The sequence below is a fragment of the Cryptomeria japonica genome, chromosome 11 (genome assembly GCF_030272615.1).
Source record: "Cryptomeria japonica chromosome 11, Sugi_1.0, whole genome shotgun sequence".
In the NCBI taxonomy this organism is placed as follows: Eukaryota; Viridiplantae; Streptophyta; class Pinopsida; order Cupressales; family Cupressaceae; genus Cryptomeria; species Cryptomeria japonica.
In genome coordinates this window covers 654740977-654765808 of record NC_081415.1, presented here as the reverse complement: position 1 = coordinate 654765808, position 24832 = coordinate 654740977, and positions in this window count along the sequence as shown.

The window sequence follows — 24832 nt, the reverse complement described above, 5'->3', positions numbered from 1 at the left end:
TTCAATAACAGTTCTATCAGGATCATTTTTATTCAATTGTAGCCTATACCATTTGACGACGAACAAAACTAATTTGAAGGAATTAAAGTCACACTCAAGTATATAATCCAAAATGCCATAGTATCGATTTTGAAACTGTTGAGGATGTATGCCATTTCTTGATGAAATATTTGTCACCTCAAAGGCTAGAGTGATGCCAGAATCACAAGTTTTCTTCATGTCATCCAACTTTTTGATGCAAAATTTATGACCATTGCTACACATAGCGTTGTGGTGTTTGACCTATGATATGTCAAACATGTAAAATTTATTGCATTGTGAGTTGATAAACATATGGGTGATTAATAAATTTATACTTACCTATTTATCTCTTAAACCATATGCTAAATCAATTTCCCTTTGCATAACATTGGAATCTCCATTACAATGAGCTTCTTTAACCAATGAAGCCACACCTTCCCATGTTAATGTGCGACCAAAATGTTGACAACGTTCAATCCATACCATCATCCAATCAAGATTGTTTGCAATATACAAATGTAGTGCATCCCACTCTCGTCCAACTGTATAAAAAATAAATAGACATCTTACAACTAATTTATTTTGAAGATTAAGAATTAATTAACTACAATAACATCTTATAATTACCTCTCACTTTCCTCAATCTAACTTTCCCCGTCGAGTACTCCCCTTCAAATTTGTTAATGGGGTTGGGATCCCAAATGCGATCCATGTGGATCTTTGTTGCAAACTTAGGAAGATATTTAGAAATGTACACCATAGTCTGGTATACCATATATCCCTCCACCATAGAACCCTCAGGATGTGCTCTTTGTTGAACCAAAGCCTTCAAAAATTTCAAGTTCCTCTCAACCATCCACATTGACCTAGTGTGTATAGGTCCACACAATTCAATCTCCTCAACTTGGTGTATGAGGTAGTGTTCTTGTGCATTAAAAAAAGCTGAAGGTAGACACTTTTGCATTTCACACATTAGATGAGGAATTTTTCTCTTCCAATATTTTATATCTTCTTTATGGATTTCTTTACATGATAACCACCTACAAGATATTCAAGACGCAAAAAAATATATTACATAACAATTAACAGAAATCTCAAATATAATATTTATACAACGAACTGAACAAATATCACTACTTACCTCATGTATTTTCCAAGATCATATATGACTTGCTTGACATTATTGTCGAAGTTGTCTGGGAGAGATAGAGGTAGAACGTACTGCAACAATTATAAAATTATGTTTTCATTTTTTTCTAACATAATACAATGAAAATTACATGCGCAGTACTTAAATACATACTAAAAACACAAGAACATGAATTACCTTAATGAAGGTATGCCAATCATGCATTTTCATCCCTGACCCAAATTCACTTTTCTTTGATATGAGATTGTTTATGTTCACAATAGATCTTGTGGGAAATCAAACTTTTTGTATGACTTCTTTTATATCATTGCTTTGTTGGTCCGTTAATAACCAAGGAAGCTCACTTATATTAATCTGGTCTCCATGGCTATTTGATTCAGTGACATTTATCATTGCATGATTGGAATCCTGAATGCCACTACATATTTTGACAATTTTTTCTTTGTCACGCCTTCCATCTAATATTTTCCATAATGTCTCTGTTATATTCTTTCCAATATGCATAGTATCAAACACATGCACAATTTGTAACTACTCGTAGTAGGGCAACCTACTAAATTGTTGGGGATAACTTTGTAGTCCCTTAGGAAGGTGGTCATTTATGCCTTCACGACCTTCACGATCATCAGTCACATCATCAGTAAACAAAACACAATAGAAAAGATTTTTTATGACATAAACCATTAGATGGAATGTCATTACCTTGACGATTAATTCTATTATATTCCAACTTCCACAGGTGAGGTGTCATTCTTTGTGGCTTTGATGTATTCTCTTCTTTCCCATTGGAAAGATTTTTTTCAGTATTTTGATACTTATAATTTTTGTGGAGAAAGTGCCTATACTCATCAAGCACATGCTTTCCTAAACTTTTTGAATGACGAGATGTCATCTTTGGACCACAAACTGGACATGCAAATTTTCCCTTTGTTTGAAGACCTACAAGATAATGTATAATTGGATTAAATATGTTGATTTTTTGAATTATAATGTTCATGCACAACTTAAACACTATAACATACCACAAAAATGTGTTAGCCCTAGGGCATCGTGCATTGTCCATAGAAGCATTGCATGGAACCGAAATTGTCTTTGTCCTATTGGTCTAGAGACGTCATACATAGTGACACCATTCCATAACTCCAGCAACTCATCAATAAGAGGATCGATATATACATTCATATCTTTAACTTGGTACTTACCTAATCGAATGAACAAAAACATTACATAATTATTATGACCATTTTACTGCAATATTTATAATTAAATGTAGATGGCTATATTTAAATGATAAAATACCTGAAACAATCATTGCCAACATTATGTGCTCCCTCTTTATTGACATCCATGGATGAATGTTATTATTGATAACAAAAACATGCCACATTGAGTAAACAGATCTCATCTCTCCAAATGGATTGACACCATCCGCTGCCAATGAAAGCCTGAGATTATGAGGTTCTTCTTTAAAGTGTGGCCACTTTTCTTCTATGTCCATAAATGCTGAACCATCCGCGGGCATTCAAATAATGTCATCTCGACTTCTATTACATGCATGGTAATCCATAAATTGTGCCAAGCTAGTGCACTTGAATAATCATTGCATACATGTAATAATGGGAATATAGCAAAGAACCTTGCGAGGAACCCTTTTTGTTATTTGATCTATTTGATATGTACAGATATGACATTTAGGGCATTCAGTTTGAAATTCATGTTGTTTGTGATATATAATATGATCATTGGGACAAACATCTATTGCTTGATACTCCATTCCAATATCTTTCATAATGGCAGATAATTCTTGGTATGAGCGAGGTAGAATATTTGATGGTGGTAACAAAAACTCACCTATCAATCTACAACAAAAAAATATAATTTGTTATAATAAAAATATTAATGGTACAACATGATTCACCATTTATTATGACATATATGACATACCTTAACATACGTGATATTGTTATGTTGGATAAACTATTCATAACCTTCAAGTTCACCAACAACAATACAACGGAGAGAAGAGTTGTCTATGAGCCTTTGTAAAGGGTCTTAGATGCCTTCTCAAGTAGAGGGACATCATGAACAACAACAAGGTCATCTTCATCATCATGATCAGCTGTGCGAGTACTAAATGTGTCATGGATCAATGTATTTGTACCATCATCTTCAATTGTGTTTTGTGGCTCATGATCTGTTGGTATTTTGGTATGGTTTTGTCATTGATGTCAACACCTACTAAACACTTATCAACTCTGGCACTTTGGAGAATCGGCAACATTCACCGACAAGCAAGTGACTTATGCACAGTCACCGGTATCTGGTACACCAGTAGGATATAATGATCACTGACACATGGAAGGGTATGGAAAACACTTGGTTATGTTGAAGACATTGTGTGGACACCTTGTCTTGGAGTTTTGTTAATTGACATATTCATATTTGCATATTTGTTGTTACTAACAAATAGGTCTAGGTTACACCGACAGGTTTATCTTTTCCAGATCAACATGGCACACTATGAAGATGACTTATTATTGCAATTAACTATTAAAACTATCTACCAGCATATTAGACTGGTTTATCGGTATTAAGCATTAAGTTGGTTTAATGGTTTTTGGTTTGAATTTGTAAGACAAATGATTCACCCCCCCTCTTAGTTGTCTCCAAGACCTAACAATTGGTATCAGAGCATAGTCCTCTTTTGCAGAAGTTTAACAGCTTGAGGAGGTCCAATGTCTACTAACTATTTCAGGAAGGACAATCCTAAACTTGATGGAACCAACTATGGCATATGGAAGATATGAATGGAGACACTTCTAAATTGCATTAGAAAGGACATCTGGGATGTTACATAGAATGGTTATACTACTCCTACTCAGAGTCAGCCCAATCCACCTAACTTGACTAAAGATGAAGAAAATGATTGCAAAGCAAGAGAAGCACTTTTGAGCGCATTATCTGATCGGAAAATCATGGGACTATCAGATAGGTCTACTACTAAATCTATTTGGGATCATTTGGAAACATTGAATGAAGGAGATTCCATAGTCAAAATTGCAAAACTTGAAAGCTTCCGGGTCAGGTATGAACATTTGAAAATGGAAGAAGATGAAAGGATTTCTGCTTTTATGGAAAGAGTAAATGAGATTGTTTTGGGTATTAAATATTGTGGAGGAACCTTAAGTGAGGATGAAATTGTTTCAAAAGTTTTAAGAGGATTGCCACCAGCATATAAAATGAAATTCACTACTATAAATGAGTTAAGAACAATGCCTAATACGTCAGTAACTAGGGATACATTGATTGGAAAATTTTCAGCTTTTGAAATTGAAGAATTTGGTCCTATTGCTACTATAAAGATAGATTTAGCCTTTAAAGCATCAACATCATCTACACCATCATTTGATAAATTAGATTGGAAAGCCTTTTATGCAAGAGAACTTGAAGAAAGCAAGAAAGAAAATGAAGAACTTGAAGAACTTGAAGCACTATTTGCAAGGAAAATGCCTAAAGGTCCAGTTGGAAGTAAGTATGAAGGTAAAGCACCCTTTAAATGTTTTAACTACAATAAGATTGGTCATATGGCTTCAAGATGCCTTGATAGACATGCTAGACTAAGAGAAGAAGCTAGAAGAACATACAAGCCTAACCCTGAATATCAAAGATATAGATTTAAGAAGAATGAAGACAAATCTTGTTATATTGCTGATGAAGGAGTGACTGATGATTCTGATGAGGATCTGGAAGACAATGGATGGGTTTTTGTTGCTATAACAGAAGATCAACTGACACCTACTGCTCAATCGATAGAACAGGCCTTGGCAGCTAAAGTTGAAGTAAAGGATGAGTGGATCATTGATTCAGGATGCTCACATCATATGATAGGAGATAAAGGTAAATTTTTGAACTTTCAAGAATACAATGGAGGCTTAGTAAGATTTGGAGATGATAAGGCCTATTTGATCAAAGGTAAGGGTACAATATCTCTCGATGGTAAGCATAACACTGACAATGTTTACTATGTTGAAGGTTTAAAGCATAATCTTTTGAGTGTTGGTCAATTAGTTGAGAAAGGATTTCAGTTACAATTCAAAAATGGAAAATGCAAAATCATGAATAGAATTGGTTTGGAAATTGCAAACGGTAGTCAGACTAGAGGTAATATCTTTCATTTGAATAATAGTGAAAAGACATGCTTGATTTCACATATTGATGAAAGTTGGCTATGGCATAAGAGACTCTGTCATGTAAATTTTGATTGCATGGTGAAAATCAATACTATTAAGGTAGTTAGAGATTTACCTAAAATTGTCAAACCTCACAATACAGTATGTAAGGAATGTCAATTTGGAAAAAAAGTTAGAGCTAGTTTCAAAAGTATTCCAGAAAAATCCAATAATGCTCTTGATTTAATTCATATTGATTTATGTGGTCCAGCTAGAACTAAAAGCCTACAAGGTGATAGATATTTCATGTTAATCATTGATGACTATTCTAGAATGTGTTGGGTTACTTTTCTCAGAGAAAAATCAGAAGCACTTGGAAAGTTCAAACTGTTCAAAGAAATGGTAGAAAATGAAACCAGTAAGAAAATTAAATGTCTAAGATCAGATCAAGGAGGAGAATTTACATCTAAGGAATTTAATACATTCTGTGAAGTAAATGGAATCAGAAGACAACCATCAGCACCTCAGACACCACAACAAAATGGAGTTGTTGAAAGGAAAAACAAAACTATCTTGGATGCAACAAGAAGTATGTTATCAGAAGAAAACCTACCACATGTATATTGGAGAGAGGCAGTAAGTACATCGCTCTACACATTCAACAAAGTTCACATCAAAGGTGAAACCGGTAAGACCCCTTATGAACTATGGTTTGGTATTACTCCTACTCTTAAATATTTCATAATTTTTGGAAGTAAATGTTATATCAGAAGAGATGAGTATATTGGCAAATTTGATCCTAGAAGTGATGAAGGAATATTTCTTGGTTATTCATCTAAGAGCAAGGCATATAGATGTTTTAACAAAAGATTGCAAAAAGTTGTTGAAAGTACAAATGTAAAGATTCATGAACAATTCAGAGGAACTTCAAGGTATATAGACTCTAAACCGACAACAAATTTTTTGACAAATGAACCTACACTGAATCCACCGATATAGAATGAAGATCCAGTTAGCCCGGTATCATCTAAAAATTCCATAGTAACTGAGGAACAACAACAAACAAAGACACCCCGATATGTAAGAGTGAATCATTCTAAAGATCAGATAATTGGAAACAATTACAAAGGAGTTATGACAAGAGGAAGATTGGCAAATGAAGAGGTATGTCTTATTTCTCAAATTGAACCATCATCAGTTAATGAGGCATGTGAAGATAAATATTGGATTAAAGCTATGGAAGAAGAATCGGAACAAATTGAGAAGAATAACATTTGGATATTAGTTCCCCGACGTAAAGATAAAAATGTAATTGGAACCAAATGGGTATTGAGAAAAAAACTTAATGAAGATGGTAAGGTTATCAGAAATAAAGCAAGACTAGTGTGTAAGGGATATTCTTAGAAAGAAGGAATTGATTACAATGAAACCTTTGCACCGGTAGCTAGAATTGAGGCAGTCAGATTATTTTTGGCTTTTGCAGCACATAAGAACTACAAAGTATATCAAATGGATATTAAATGTGCATTTTTTAATGGAGATCTTGAAGAAGAAGTTTACATTGAACAACCTGATGGATTTTCTTTGACAGATAACAAAGATATGGTTTGCGGGTTAAGAAAAGATTTGTATGGATTGAAGCAATCTCCAAGAGCTTGGTATGCAAGATTGGATAAGTATCTTTTGAAAATTGGTTTTTCTAAAGGTAATGCAGACAAAAATTTATATTATTAAGTGACTAATGATGACATCTTGGTTATAGAAGTTTTTGTTGATGATATAATCTTTGGAGGAGAAGATGGATTATGTAAAGAATTTTCTATTAAAATGCAGCAAGAATTTGAAATGTCTATGATTGGAGAAATAAAATTCTTTTTAGGATTACAGATTTCACAGATTGATAAAGGTATATTTTTGAGTCAATCCAAGTACTTAAAAGAGTTACTAAAGAAATTTGGGATGGAGAACACTAAACCAGTAAGCACACCTATGGCTACAAATGACAAACTATCACTAAGGGATGAATCTACACCTGTTAATCCAACTAGATACAAATATATGATAGGAGGTTTACTGTATTGACACAAACCAGACCTGATATTATGAATGCAGTATGTATTGTTTCAAGATTTCAGATTAATCCTAGAGAAAATCATGAATCAACAGTAAAAAGGATTTTCCGGTACTTACAAGGCACTATAAATCTTGGATTATGGTATCCTATAGATGAAAAATTTGAATTATGTGCATACATAGATGCAAATTGGGCAGGAGATGTGGATGATAGAAAAAGCACCATCGACGGAGCATTCTTTCTTGGAAACATACTAGTTTCTTGGTTGAGTAAGAAACAAAGTTGTATATCTTTATCAACAACAGAATCATAATATGTTGCAACAACAACTAACTGTACACGGGTACTATGGCTTAAGCAAATGTTGAAAGACATAAAGGTAAAATGCAAGGAACCTATTACTATCTATTGTGATAATAATGCAGCAATTGATATATCTAAGAATCTGGTATTACATTCTAAAACCAAACATGTTTCTATCAAACTGAATTTTCTAAGGGAAAATGTTGAAGCAAAGGAAATAAAATTGGTTTATGTGAATACTAAAGAGCAGATTGCAGATATCTTCACTAAACCTCTGCCTAAGGAGACTTTTGAAAAACCTCAGAGACTAGCTTGGTGTCATACCCCCACCAGTAGAGACTTAGGAAGTTGATGATTGTCATCAACAGGTAGAATTAATAGAGAAATGTTTTACTTCAGCTTTGATGAGGAAGCTACTTCTTAGGGGGAGTAGTTGGTATACTAAATTGATTGGTATTTTCTATATGAACTTGGCTTGGTAATAACTTTGGCATTTGATGTCAAAGGGGGAGAGATTGGTATGGGAAAACACAAGGAAAACACATGTTGCTCCCAGGGGGAGAGATTGTTATTTGGGAGAGATTATTACTCTCTATATCTGTATTTTGATTTCTTGTTATGATCTCTTTTTGGGAGATTGTTGGTTTTTGGTATTTGGCATTTCTGTTTTGGGACTTTGATGGTTTTTCCATCTTGTATTGGCATCAATGCCAAAGGGGGAGATTGTTGGTATTTTGGTATGGTTTTGTCATTGATGTCAATACCTACTAAACACTTATCAACTCTGGCACTTTGGAGAATCAACAACATTCACCGGCAAGCAAGTGACTTATGCACAGTCACCGGTATCTGGTACACCGGTAGGATATAATGATCACTGACACATGGAAGGGTATGGAAAACACTTGGTTATGTTGAAGACATCATGTGGACACCTTGTCTTGGAGTTTTGTTAATTGGTATATTCGTATTTACATATTTGTTGTTACCGACAAATAGGTCCAGGTTACACTGACAGGTTTATCTTTTCCAGATCAACATGGCATGCTATGAAGATGACTTATTATTGCAATTAACTATTAAAACTATCTACCGGCATATTAGAATGGTTTACCGGTATTAAGCATTAAGTTGGTTTAATGGTTTTTGGTTTGAATTTGTTAGACAATTGATTCACCTCCCCTCTCAGTTGTCTCTGGGACCTAACATGATCGTCATCTTCCATGGGATCATTATCTTCAACTTCGATATTCACACCTCCATGTTCATCAACTTCAAAAACCATATTCTCCAGGTTGTGTTGATCCATATCATGTGCTTCGGGGTGCTCGACCTATATAAAATTGATAAACATAAATAAACCATGATCATGATCTCATCATCAAGTGATTTCTTATGTATATAAATTGTTAAAATGATATAATGAGAAACTAACCAATGGATGATAATCATGTCCACCTTCAATGCGACCATGCAACCTACAATGTTTCTTAGTTGTTTTGATTAGAAGTCTTCTAGTCTTTAACCCCTTACAAATTTTGTAGGGACAATAACATTTTCCATCACCTTTTCTTTTCAAGTTAGACCACAATCTAGCAATTGTCTCCTTATTTTGTTGTTCGCTAATATTGTCTGACATGGTCTTTCTTCATAGGAAAGAAAATCGGGCTATAGAACTAGTTATATAGAAGTTGAAATGTTAGTATCATATCTTAAGCTGACTAATGTTTAATTGGGGTAATCCATGAGTGTCTAATGTGAATTCATTATCAATGTTATGAAGTCATCGAGAGTATGGTGATAGTCATTCCTTATAGGATCCTCTCAATACTGTCCAAATCAGTCTAAAAGGAAAGCAACTATCCATTCCCATGCTCATGCATACTTACATGACTATTTCTGCCCTTGTGTATCCTAAACATTGGAGAGACCTTATCTGACTTGCCTAATCAATGTGGTTGTTGTCCTAATATGAAATACCGAGTTCTAACCTTGCCTCTTCATCAAACTTCTCACATCATGTTTCTTCAACAAAACACACTAATATGAATTGAGCCAAAACCATGAGGATATGGTCAATTATCATGGCAAATAATCATAATACATGAAGACGGGGTTCACACATAAGTGTTGGCTGTCAACAATGCCACACTTCCAAAATTGTCAGTCTCAAGACTTCTCCTATTGGGTCAACACTCATTGATGGCCACAAGGCCAAATCAATGTATCTAGGTTTCGAACTCCTTACTCTAGGCTTGGAGGACCCTACAAAAGGTCTATGAACACTCACTTGGTATTACAATAGAAAGAGCCTTCCTCTAGAACTTTGTTTGCAACACACACATCACTGGTAATCATTGTTATTATGGATGGTCTATTAGGACGGTAAATAAAATGCTTTGTCTTTTTCCACCCTTTGAAACTACAACAAGGTATTTGACTTGGCAGGGTCCCCACACATCACTTCAACACCAAAAATTTGGCAATTCAACCTTTTTCCTTCTCAATGCATTTTTTTTTTGTCTTTCACTGGTTTTCTCAATCTGATACATAGGGATATCAGACATTTCATGGCATCATCACACGCGCCTTCCAATATGTAGTCCTTTCATATTTTAGGTGCCTACACACTATGTTGTTCTTAAGTATTGATGTACTCTTAAGACATCTCATGACTCCATTACATGTCCACACTTGGGTTTACAAACACAACTCTGTCAAAACAAAAACAATATCACTAGTAAAACTATGACTATGACAATCAATACCCTTAGGACAGTCATAGAAATTTAATCCATTTCATTTGGTTTTGATCCACAAACCCTTCAGAAGGTTGCATAGGGTCCCCTCACCCCTTTCTTTGTCATCAACCATTTCAAAATACCAATCTCTTGGTCTTCCCACCAAAATCTTCACTGTTACTGCCTTTTACTATCTGATACATAGAGATATCAGACTGTCCTCATGCCCAAACACATACCAAATCTAATTTGGAGCCATGCACACAACATAATATGATACATAGCATGAATAAAGGTCTTCCCACACATTTGGGTGAATTTGTATGCATGGGAGACCAAACTATACTATTAGGTCCTAGAGACAACTGAGAGGGGGGGGGGTGAATCAGTTGTCTAATAAATTCAAACCAAAAACAACTTAACCAACTTAATGCTTAATACCGGTAAACCAGTCTAATATGCCGATAGATAGTTTTAATAGTTAATTGCAATACCAATAATGATTAATGCATGAAAGAAAAAGACAAAAGTCATCCACAACACATAAGACCAATATTTGTACATGGAAACCCTGTAAGGGGAAAAACCATGGTGGGAAACCTTACCCACAATCAGATGATACTACTGCAGATAGTAAGTGTATCCAAATGGGGTCTGCACATGCAAAAATGCCAAGCGCCTAGAGCTCACTGCTCAATCACAAGATGGGAGTCACACTGACTACAGTTGGATGGTTAAATCCAATAAGAATGTACTGCTCAAAATAACATCTTCATATGCTAGATTCAGTACCGGTGTAGTTCTGATTGTCTTCTCAAAAAACCTCCTTCAATCTTCAAATGATGTTTGCGTGTATAGCTCTGCTTATTCTCGCATATACCTTCACACAATCCTTTTTCACATTCCACATTCAATCTTACAAATAAGATCTTACATTTATACCATACCCTGAGACCAATTTTAGTAAGTTGGCTCTACAAGATATTACAATAAAATTAATTTACATGTCAATTAACACCTGATGTAATAACCGATTCAATATGCTGGCTTAATGCATTTACAACAATAATAAGTCATCTCCATAGCATGCCATGCTGATCTGGAAAAGATAAACCTGTCGGTGTAACCTGGACCTATTTGCCGGTAACAACAAATATGCAAATGCTAATATACCAATAAACAAAACTCTAAGACAAAGTGTCCACACGATGTCTTCAACATAACCAAGTGTTTTTCATATCATTCCAAGTTCCGGTGATCATTATATCTTGCCGGTGTACCAAATACCGGTGACTGTGCATGAGTCACTTGCTTGCTGGTGAATGTTGCTAATTCTCCAAAGTGCCATAGTTGATAAGTGTTTAGTAGGTGTTGACATCAATGACAAAACCATACCAAAATACCAACAATCTCCCCCTTTCGCATTGATGGCAACACAAGATGGAAAAACCATGAAAGTGCCAAAACAGAAATGCCTAAAACCAACAATCTCGAAAAAGAGATCATAACCAGAAATCAAAATACAGATACAGAGAGTAATAATCTCTCCCAAACAACAATCTCTCCCCGTGGGAGCAACATGTGTTTTCCTTGTGTTTTTCCATACCAATCTCTCCCCCTTTGGCATCAAATGCCAAAGTTATTACAAAGCCAAGTTCATATACAAAATACCAATCAGTTAGTATACCAACTACTCCCCCTGAGAAGTAGCTTCCCATCAAAGTCGGAGTAAAATATTTCTCTATTAATTCTATCAGTTGATGACAATCATCAACTTCCTAAGTCTCTATCGGTGGGGGTATGACCCCAAGCTGGTCTTTGTGTCACAACCCTCCTTTATCACTTTTGGATATAAAATGCAAACTCTATTATATTTTTTGGATAAACTATTTAAATGATTGAATGAATATCATAAAAGGATAAAATAATAAAACTCACACACACACACATGGAAAATATACATTTCTCTTAATTAATTATTTAGTTTTCCTCATCCAATTATGGCACATGTTGTAGGAAGAATAAGAAGCTTCTAGAGGAATCTCCACCACCTTGCATGTAACTCCTCCCACTAAGTCTAATCAATTTTGCATGAAGTCCAAAATTGGGAAAGAATCTCTTTTTTTTTTTAATTAAAATTTTAGGTAGTGGAATAGAGGGACTTTTCTTATAAATGATAAGCAAGTTTTCAAAAATGGGAGTTGGTTATTCCATAAAGAAATTCTTCTCTCAAGTAAATTTTTCTTTGGTAGTCATATTTCATTTTTGAAAATAACTAAGATTGCTTTGGAGGACTTCTTTCAAGTTTGAAGGATCAAGGGAGACTAATTGAAGGATTCATAGGGGATTCTACATCAATTTCAAGCATCCAGGTTCTTTCAATTTAGTTTTACTTTATCATGCATCTTATTCTTGTTGCAAATTAGATTAGATCAATTTGTTTCAACTAAATCAAATTGTTTCAATTCTTGTTGAGAACTAGATTAGATCAATTTTTATTTCTCCCTCTAATTCATCTCTCTGGTTTTCGAATAAAAATGTGAATCTCATAGATCTCACTGTGGATATTTCTCTATGTTTCTCATTTGATTCTATACATATTTTCCATTATCTGGTTATATATTTTCTGCAAAAAATTGTTGAAAGAAACTATAGAATTCACTGTGAACAATTTTCTGCAATATTCTCATTTGTTTGAGTTTGGTTATCTACTCCTCTCTGGAAAATAACAGTTGAAAACCAAGGAATGAGTCCCTCTGTGAATAACTCTCTGTATTAATTATTCCAATATGCAAATCCATATTGCTTCATTTTTTTATTCTGGTTTAGTTTTACTCTCTGTATTAATTATCCCAATATGCAAATCCATATTGCTTCATTTTTTGTATTCTGATTTAGTTTTACTCTCTGTATTAATTATTCCAATATGCAAATCCATATTGCTTCTTTTTGTATTCTGGTTTAGTTTTACTCTCTGTGTTAATCACTCCAATATGTAAATCCTTATTGCTTTCATTTTTGTACTCTGGTTAAGTTCTACTCTCTGTTAATTGCTCCAATATGTAAATCCATATTGCTTCACTTTTGTATTCTGGTTTATTACTACTTTCTGTGTATTTGCTACTCTAAGTAAATTCTTATTGTTCACCTTAATACTTTACCTCTCATATTCTGGTTTTAAATAAAATTAAACTGGGAACTTTAGACATAAAAATATAATAAATAAATATATATATATATATATATATATATATATATGTATAGTATTAGCATTATAAATCTTAATGCATTTTGTATTAATAAATGCGAAGTGATTGATGTCGCATTGCATGAAAAAGGGCCTATGTGTACCGGTTCGCAGGTGGAGGATGGAGATAGTACTCCGTAGGGCGAGTGGTACCGTTACGATATGCTCCACTAGCATGCGGTCACTACTGCGGCAGTGGCCGCAGGTTAGTGGAGGGGACCGTGGGGTCCCACTCCCATTAACCCTCATGCATGCCATTCGAACTTAGTTTGATGGCAATGATTACTCTTTTTTTTGAGATTCTTTTTTATATATATTTAAAATTTTAGTCTAATTAAAATTTCTCCTTTTATATATGTAAATAAATTTTAGTTAATAAAATTTTTAAACTTAAGTAATTTTTAAAATTTATGACTAGTTTTAACAAATTTATATTCAATAATACTTAGGTCCTCTTAAGATCCACTTAGCAATTAAATGACATAAGCTAAATTCTATGTTGGGGTTAGTGATTTTATAAGTGACATTCTCGCGTACAACTTACCTTACCTTAACTTCATGCATATATCTTATGTTGAATCAATTATTGGTGTTTCCATCTTCATGCAAACTATACATTTAATTGTTGGTATACAAGTTACCTAACTTTCATTATTATGCAAATTATATTCAAGTTTTTGAATAAATAATTCTAGTTATGGTTCTTTTTATTCCATAGTTATTTCAATTAATTTGGCTTTGCAATGTCTAAGTTCATAATTATTTTTCAACATGATGTTATTATAAGTTAGAAACTAAACAAAGGAAGTTGGAAAACCAAAACTAGTAGCATTCAGTATATACGGTGCCTCTGGGTGACGCTTACGAGTAATGCCGTCATGTTGAACTACTGCGCTTAACGCCTAATAAAGTTGCATCAACGACGTCTGTGGCATCGTCCCTATAAATCATCAGGGAGTAATAAGGGACACTTGGAAGTTAAAATCCTAGGGGCGGGTAATCCCCCTTGGATCGATAATTTAATAAGATAATCCTTAAATGATTTTACATCCGTTGAGTTAAACCATAGTAAACCCCCTTTAGGGTTGGTTAAGTAAAAATGCTTTATGGAATTAACTTTTGAAGAGATATTGTTGTCGATTGGCAATTGGTCAAGGGTGACGCTTATGATAAGAATTAGGATGTAGTTATTTTAGGCCACAAGCAATAGGCCATCTTGAGCCTTTTCTTAAGCGCTACCATCGTGGGTAGCAACCGCAGAGAAACTGTCTGGGACATTGACCCTAGAAAGGGTTGCATACCCACAAATCAGTTTACATCAAACCATAGAATAGAAAATAGAACTAAATAATTTACGCCTTGATCCCGTGCCGAAGCGGGTATGTAGGCAGTCTTGGGACGAAGTTGTCCCTCGTACTCAGGCATTCGTGGGTGGGGTCTAGGCTTGGTTGAGTAAGAATCCTATTTGAAAGATAAGATAATTAAATTGGAAAAAGAAATTCAATGCATACTCAGAAGGAATCCCGTATGGATTCGCTTGACTTCCCGAGGCTTTAAGCCAAATTCCGAGGTGGAGTTCAAGCTTGTATTATTTAATTACTCCTAAGGATGGTGACCTCAGTGCACTTTTGTTAGAAGAGTGTAGTACTTAGTGAGTGGCTTAGGACCCGAATGGTCCTGATGAGACTAAGTCTCTGGCCAGAGCATCTCCTATCCCATTTGGATAGATGCCTACCCCTTATGGGTAGATGCCTATCCCGTATTGGATAGATGGAATCTTATGTCCCGTATGGACAATTGCCTAACCCGTATGGTTAGATGCTCATCCCGGATGGATGAATGCCTAATCCTAATGGATGGATGCCTAGAGTATGCAATTGAATAAAACATAATGATTAAATTAAACACACAAAAAAAGAATACTCAATTTTGTTGAATTAATTATGGTGGGTTATTACATGTGGTATCAGAGCAAAGGTTCAAATCTAGGCCTTGTGGTCACTTCAATTTATTCAACTAAGGGAATGTTTTGCAATGATAGAAATTAAATTTTAAAATCCTAAACCAAGAACTAACTACATAATTTAACTTTTAGGTAAAACCCTAGAATGGCAAGAGGAAGAGGAAGAGGAAGAGGAAGGGGTAATGGAAGACGTACTAGGAATCAAAGAGAAGAAAACCATGAGGAAAACCATGAGGAAAACCATGAAGAAAACCATGAAGAAAACCATGAGGAAGACCATGAAGAGGATCAACATAATCCAAGAAATAACGAAGATGAGGTCCAAGCTATAATCGATCTTCTAACCGAACAAAGAGATAAAATCAACTTTCTGGAACAATCAATGCAGGACCTTAGGGAAAGGCAAAATGACTTTGAAAATAGAAGTGGTACCAAAAATGGAAACCCTGGTAGCAATCAAGGGAATATGGTGGGTAATAGAAAGGAAAATAACCTATTGGAACTCTCCAAGGACTTAAAGAAAATCACCCCTCCTAAGTTCGATGGGAGGCAGATAGGTGAAGGGCCTGAGAATTGGCTAAATGAAATGGAAAAATATTTTGAGCTAAGAGATTTTAGTGAAACAACCAAGGCCTTATGGGGTTCCTATCAACTCACAGGGGAGGCAGACAGTTGGTGGACCAACACCAAGGAATAGAATGGGTATAGCAGGGATACGGTCACATGGGACCAATTTGTTCACCACTTCTGAGATAGGTGGCTCCCTCAATTGTTCTTCGATGAGAAGGTGACAAAATTCCATAATCTACGTCAAGGGTCCCTATCCGTTCAACAATATTGGGATAAGTTCGCCAAGTTGCTTAAATATGTACCTATGTACCAGAAAGATGAAGAAGGTCAAGCAAGGAAGTTCATTTTGGGGCTAAATACCAACATAGGGGTAGAGGTTGACATGCATGGAACTAGAAACATGAATGAAGTACTTGAAAAGTCCCTAAGGCAAGAGAGGAAGATTCAAACACTCACAGGGAGGAACTATAATGGGAACCACTCATTTAAAAGGAAGCAAGAATTCAATGGAAACACTAATTTCAACAAGGGTCAAAGGAATAATTCTTCCGAAAGAAGGCCACCTCCTAATCAATATCAGAGAAATGGAAATAATAATAATAATAGGGGCAATAATAACAAAGGCAACTATAACAGGAATGATCAGGAGAACAGGGTAGCTTATCCACCCAGGGTCAATGAAACAAGGAATGATCCCAATAGAAATCAAGGTAGGAGGGGTCCTCCAGGTGGATGCTTCATGTGTGGGGGAAACCATTTTGCTAGAGAGTGCCCCAGGATGCAAGGAAAAATTAGGGACAATCAACCCCAACAAGGGCCCCAACAAATGATTCATGCAGCGGTTAGGAACCGAAGAGGAAGATACCAGAATGTTCCCGTGGAAACTACATGTACACTATTTGAACAACCAATATCAATTCTAATTGACACTGGATCATCTGACTGTTTCATCTCACTTGAATTACTAAACAAATATGCATTAAAAGTTAATCAAATGGAGTCATCATGGACAGTTCAATATGGGGATAAGGCAACTAGGGAAGTAACTAAGTGTTTGCTGAGGGCAAGGGTACAATTTCCTGAGTTTGAAACAAGGGTAGATCTCTATGTGGCACACTTAGGATTATATGATATAATTATTGGAATGAGTTGGTTAACAGACCATCAAGCTAATGTAGATTGCTATAATAAAGTTGTTGAATGTTTGGATGATGGGGGAAAAAGGGTCAAAATCCAAGGAAAGTTTAAACCCATTAATATAGAAACCATCTCAGCCATGCAATTAAAGAAGGAAAGGAGAAGAGGAGGCTTAATCTATATGGTTGAAATTGATGAAGGAAAGGAGGAAAATACACCAACCTTTGAAAATGCCCCTTTCTTAAAAGAATTTAAGGATGTTTTTCCAGAAGAATTACCTGGCTTACACCCTAAGAGGAAGTTTGACTTTTCTATCAAAGTACTCCCAGGAGCTGAACCTGTATCAAGGGCACCTTACAGAATGAACACAACTGAATTACAAGAGCTCAAAATGCAATTAGAGGAACTCTTAGCTAAGGGATTAATAAGGCCAAGTGTATCACCATGGGGAGCGCCAGTCTTATTTGTTAAGAAGAAGGATGGAACCTTAAGGTTATGCATCGACTATAGGATGTTGAACAAAGTCACCATAAAGAATAGGTATCCCTTACCTCGCATAGAGGATCTTTTTGACCAAATGAAAGGAGCGGCAGTTTTCTCAAAGATAGACCTCCGGTTAGGGTACCATCAACTCAGAATTAAGGAGGAAGACATTCCAAAAACAACTTTCAGGACTAGATATGGGCATTATGAATTCACAGTAGTTCCTTTTGGTGTAACCAACGCCCCAGCTGCATTTATGAACCTAATGAATAGTGTACTCCATGACTACTTGGATAAATTTGTTTTGGTATTTCTAGATGACATATTGATTTACTCTAGAAATGAAGAGGAACATTTAGTGCACCTACAAATTCTTTTGCAAAGGTTGAGAGAACATAAGTTATATGGGAAATTGTCCAAATGTGCCTTCTTTTAGGAAAAGATCCACTATCTTGGGCATATAATATCAAAGGAAGGAATAGCAGTTGATCCAGATAAAATAAAGGCAATAGTAGAATGGCCAATCCCTAAGAATGTTTCAGAGGTAAGAAGCTTTATGGGGCTAGTAGGTTACTATAGGAGGTTTGTGGAAGGATTCTCTAAGATAGAAAACCCCATCACATCATTACAAAGGAAGGGAAAAAGGTTTGTGTGGACCGAGCAAAGTGATAAGGCATTCCAAATCTTGAAGGGAAAACTAACTTCAGGACCCATTCAAAAGGTACCAGATCTGAATGGACACTTCACAGTCATAACTGATGCTTCTATTGAAGGATTAGGAGGAGTACTTGTCCAAGATGAAGGGGTAGTAGCTTACGAATCCAGAAAGCTAAAGACTCATGGAGTCAATTATTCACCCCACAACTTAGAGTTGGCAGCAATTGTGCATGCCCTGCAAGAATGGAGACACTTCTTACTACGGAAGCCCTTTGAGCTAAAGTCAGATAACCAAGGACTAAAGTACATCTTTACCCAACCCCACTTAAATGCCAGACAAAGAAGGTGGTTAGAGTTTCTAAGTGAATACGATTTTGAAATTGTATATATTAAAGAGAAGGAAAATAGGGTGGCAGATTAAGTAGGAGGAGACACTTGATGACTATAACAACATTCAAAACTTCTTTCAAAAGGCAAGTAATGGATGAGAAGGGTCATGACCCATGGTGTGAGCAAGTCAAATTGACTTTAGAACACAACCCAACTGATCCTAAGGTTGAAGGGTATGGATTAGATGAAGAAGGGTTGCTCAGATACAATAATAGAATCTATATTCCAAATTCAGGAGACTTAAGGAAAGTAGTCCTATCAAAGGTTCACAATGCCCCTTATTTAGGGCACCCAAGAGTTAACAAACTTTATGCAGATCTAAAGAAGTTATACTTTTTGAAAGGGATCAAGAATGACATTGTCAAGTATGTGGCTAAATGTTTAGAGTGTCAAAGAGTAAAGACAAAACATAGACATCCAGCTGGATTGTTACAATTGCACGATGTACCTCAACACAAGTGGCAAGTTATTAGCATGGATTTTGTACAAGGGTTACCCATGTCACCTTCTAGACATGATGCAATAATGGTGGTAATTGACAAACTGACTAAGGTGGCACACTTTATACCAAGGAATCTGACGGATGATGCACCTACCTTGGCTAGATGCTTTGTTAAGGAAATATTTAGGTTGCATGGAATGCCAGAGAAAATCATATCAGATAGAGATGCTAGATTCACTTCCAGGTTTTGGACCACTCTTCAATCAGCTCTAGGAACTCAACTAAATTTTAGCACCGCATACCATCCTGAAATTGACGGTCAGATAGAAAAGACAAATCAAATTATGGAGGACCTACTTCGCATATATTGTATGGATCAACAGAGGAAATGGGAAGAATACCTACCTCTAGTAGAATTTGCTTACAATAATACATATCAAACATCTTTGGGAACGACACCTTTTGAAGCTTTGTATGGTAGACCATGTCGAACACCTTTGAGTTGGTATAGTGTTGAAGATAGAGTGATTATTGGACCAGATATGTTGAAAGAGATGGAAAGAAAAACTAAGGAAATTAGGCAAAGATTGAAGGAAGCCTCAGATAGGCAGAAAAGTTATGCAGACAAAAACAGGACACCAAGGGAGTTTGAGGTGGGAGAGAAAGTCTTCCTAAGGGTTAGGCCACACAAGAGTTCCATAAGATTTGGGAAAAAGACTAAGCTTGAACCTCATTATGTTGGACCCTTTGAAGTATTGGGAAGGATTAATCTAGTTGCATACCGGTTGGCCTTACCTCCCCAGTCGAGCCGAATCCACGATGTCTTCCATGTATCCCTTCTTAAAAAGTATATACTTGATGAGAAACACATTTTGAATTGGGATGCTTTACAGGTCCAGGAAATGGGAGGAATAATGATAGAGCCATTCAGAATCTTGGAGAGGCGCCAATGCTAGTTGTGCAACAGAGAGGTTGATCAGTGCAAAGTACAATGGGACCAATATGATGAAAAGAATGCCACGTGGGAAGATACTAAGGAGATGCAGCAGTTGTTTCCTTTTTTGTTTTAAACGTAAACTATAGACTCTTTTGGATGCATTTAATAAGTGCATTGGGATGATGCACAAATTAAGGGGGGGAGGATGTCACAACCCTCCTTTATCACATTTGGATTTAAAATGCAAACTCTATTATATTTTTTGGATAAACTATTTAAATGATTTAATGAATATCATAAAAGGATAAAATAATAAAACTCACACACACACACATGGAAAATATACATTTCTCTTAATTAATTATTTGGTTTTCCTCATCCAATTATGGCACATGTTGTAGGAAGAATAAGAAGCTTCTAGAGAATTCTCCACCACCTTGCATGTAACTCCTCCCACTAAGTCTAATCAATTTTGCATGAAGTCCAAAATTGGGAAAGAATCTCTTTTTTTTTTAATTAAAATTTTAGGTAGTGGAATAGAGGGACTTTTCTTATAAATGATAAGCAAGTTTTCAAAAATGGGAGTTGGTTATTCCATAAAGAAATTCTTCTCTCAAGTTAATTTTTCTTTGGTAGTCATATTTCATTTTTGAAAATAACTAACATTGCTTTGGAGGACTTCTTTCAAGTTTGAAGGATCAAGGGAGACTAATTGAAGGATTCATAGGGGATTCTACATCAATTTCAAGCATCCAAGCTCTTTCAATTTAGTTTTACTTTATCATGCATCTTATTCTTGCTGCAAATTAGATTAGATCAATTTGTTTCAACTAAATCAAATTGTTTCAATTCTTGTTGAGAACTAGATTAGATCAATTTTTATTTCTCCCTCTAATTCATCTCTTTGGTTTTCGAATGAAAATCTGAATCTCATAGATCTCGCTATGGATATTTCTCTATGTTTCTCATGTGATTCTATACATATTTTCCATTATCTAGTTATATATTTTCTATGAAAAATTGTTGAAAGAAAGGATAGAATTTGCTGTGAACAATTTTCTGCAATATTCTCATTTGTTTGAGTTTGGTTATCTACTCCTCTCTGGAAAATAACAGTTGAAAACCAAGGAATGAGTCCCTCTATGAATAACTCTCTATATTAATTATTCCAATATGCAAATCCATATTGCTTCATTTTTGTATTCTGGTTTAGTTTTACTCTCTGTATTAATTATCCCAATATGCAAATCCATATTGCTTCATTTTTTGTATTCTGGTTTAGTTTTACTCTCTGTATTAATTATTCCAATATGCAAATCCATATTGCTTCTTTTTGTATTCTGGTTTAGTTTTACTCTCTGTGTTAATTGCTCCAATATGTAAATCCTTATTGCTTTCATTTTTGTACTCTGGTTAAATTCTACTCTCTGTTAATCGCTCCAATATGTAAATCCATATTGCTTCACTTTTGTATTCTGGTTTATTACTACTCTGTGTATTTGCTACTATAAGTAAATTCTTATTGTTCACCTTAATACTTTACCTCTCATATTCTGGTTTTAAATAAAATTAAACTGCTCTAGTTTTAAATAAAATTAAACTGGGAACTTTAGACATAAAAATATAATAAATATATATATATATATATATATTAATAGTATTAGCATTATAAATCTTATTGTATTTTGTATTAATAAATGTGAAGTGATTGATGTCGCACTGCACAAAAAAGGGCCTATGCGTACTGATTCATAGCTGGAGGATGGAGATAGTACTCCGCAGGGTGAGTGGTACTGTTATGGTACCCTCCACTAGCCTGCGGTCACTGTTGCGGTAGTGGCCGCAGGTTAGTGGAGGGGAGCGTGGGGTCCCACTCCCATTAACCCTTATGCATGCCATTCGAACTTAGTTCGATGGCAATGATTACTCTTTTTTTTGAAATTCCTTTTTATATATATTTAAAATTTTAGTTTAATTAAAATTTCTCCTTTTATATATGTAAATAAATTTTAGTTAATAAATGTTTTAAACTTAAGTAATTTTTAAAATTTATGACTAGTTTTAACAAATTTATATTAAATAATACTTAGGTCCTCTTAAGATCCACTTAGCAATTAAATGACATAAGCTAAATTCTATGCTGGGGTTAGTGATTTTATAAGCGACATTCTTGCATACAACTTACCTTACCTTCACTTCATGCATATATCTTACGTTGATTCAATTATTGGTGTTTCCATCTTCATGCAAATTATACATTTAATTGTTGGTATACAAGTTACCTAACTTTCATTATTATGCAAATTATATTCAAGTTTTTGAATAAATAATTCTAGTTATGGTTCTTTTTATTCCATAGTTATTTCAATTAATTTGGCTTTGCAATGTCTAAGTTCATAATTATTTTTCAACATGATGTTATTATAAGTTAGAAAGTAAACAAAGGAAGTTGGAAAACCAAAACTAGCAGTGTTCGGTATATACGGTGCCTCTGGGTCATGCTTACGAGTAATGCCGTCGTGTTGAACTACTGCACTTAACGCCTAATAAAGTTGCATCAACGATGTCTGTGGCATCATCCCTATAAATCGTCGGGGAGTAATAAGGGACACTTGGAAGTTAAAATCCAAGGGGTGGGTAATCTCCCTTGGATCGATAATTTAATAAGATAATCTTTAAATAATTTTACATCCGTTGAGTTAAACCATAGTAAACCCCCTTTAGGGTTGGTTAAGTAAAAATGCTTTATGGAATTAACTTTTGAAGAGATATTGTTGTCGATTGGCAATTGGTCAAGGGTGACACTTATGATAAGAATTAGGATGTAGTTATTTTAGGCCACAAGCAATAGGCCATCTTGAGCCTTTGCTTAAGCGCTACCATCGTGGGTAGAAACCACAGAGAAACTATCTGGGACATTGACCCTAGAAAGGGTTACGTACCCACAAATCAGTTTACATCAAACCATAGAATAGAAAATAGAACTACATACTTTACGCCTTGATCCCGTGCCGAAGCGGGTATGTAGGGAGTCTTGGGACGAAGTTGTCCCTTATACTCAGGCGTTTGTGGGTGGGGTCTAGACTTGGTTGAGTAAGAATCCTATTTGAAAGATAAGATAATTAAATTGGAAAAAGAAATTCAATGCATACTCAGAAGGAATCCCGTATGGATTCACTTGACTTCCTGAGGCTTTAAGCCAAATTCCGAGGCTGAATTCAAGCTTGTATTATTTCATTACTCCTAAGGACGGTGACCTCGGTGCACTTCTATTAGAAGAGTGTAGTACTTAGTGAGTGGCTCAGGACTTGAATGGTCCCGATGAGACTAAGTCTCTGGCCAGAGCATCTCCTATCCTGTTTGTATAGATGCCTACCCTGTATGGGTATATGCCTATCTCGTATTGGATAGATGGAATCTTATGTCCCGTATGGACAATTGCCTAACCCGTATGGTTAGATGCTCATCCGGGATGGATGAATGCCTAATCCTAATGGATGGATGCCCAGAGTATGCAATTGAATAAAACATAATGATTAAATTAAACACACAAAAAAAAAGAATACTCAATTTTGTTGAATTAATTATGGTGGGTTATTACACTTTGAGATATTCAAAAGTCTCCTTAGGCAGAGGTTTAGTAAAGATATCTGCAATCTGCTCTTTAGTATTCACATAAACCAGTTTTATTTCCTTTGCTTCAACATTTTCCCTTAGAAAATTCAGTTTGATAGAAACATGTTTGGTTTTAGAATGTAATACCAGATTCTTAGATATATTAATTGTTGCAGTGTTATCACAATAGATAGTAATAATTTCCTTGCATTTTACTTTTATGTCTTTCAACATTTTCTTAAGCCATAGTACCTGTGTACAGTTAGTTGCTGCTGCAACATATTCTGATTCTGCTGTTGATCAAGATGTACAACTTTGTTTCTTACTCAACCAAGAAACTAGTCTGTTTCCAAGAAAGAATGCTCCGTCGGTGGTGCTTTTTCTATCATCCACATCTCTTGCCCAACTCGCATCTGTGTATGCACATAATATAAATTTTTCATCTCTAGGATACCATAATCCAAGATTTACAGTGCCTTGTAAGTACCAAAATATCCTTTTTACTGCTGATTCATGATTTTCTCTAGGATTACTCTGAAATCTTGAAACAATACATACTGCATTCATAATATCAAGTCTAGTTTGTGTCAAATATAGTAAACCTCCTATCATATATTTGTATCTAGTTTGATTAATAGGTGTAGATTCATCCCTTAGTGATAGTTTGTCATTTGTAGTCATAGGTGTGCTTACCAGTTTAGAGTTCTCCATCCCAAATTTCTTTAGTAACTCTTTTAAGTACTTGGATTAAATCAAGAATATACCTTTATCAGTATGTGAAATCTGTAATCCTAAAAAGAATTTTATTTCTCCAATCATAGACATTTCAAATTCTTGCTGCATTTTAATAGAAAATTCTTTACATAATCCATCGTATCCTCCAAAGATTATATCATCAACAAAAACTTCTATAACCAAGATGTCATAATTAGT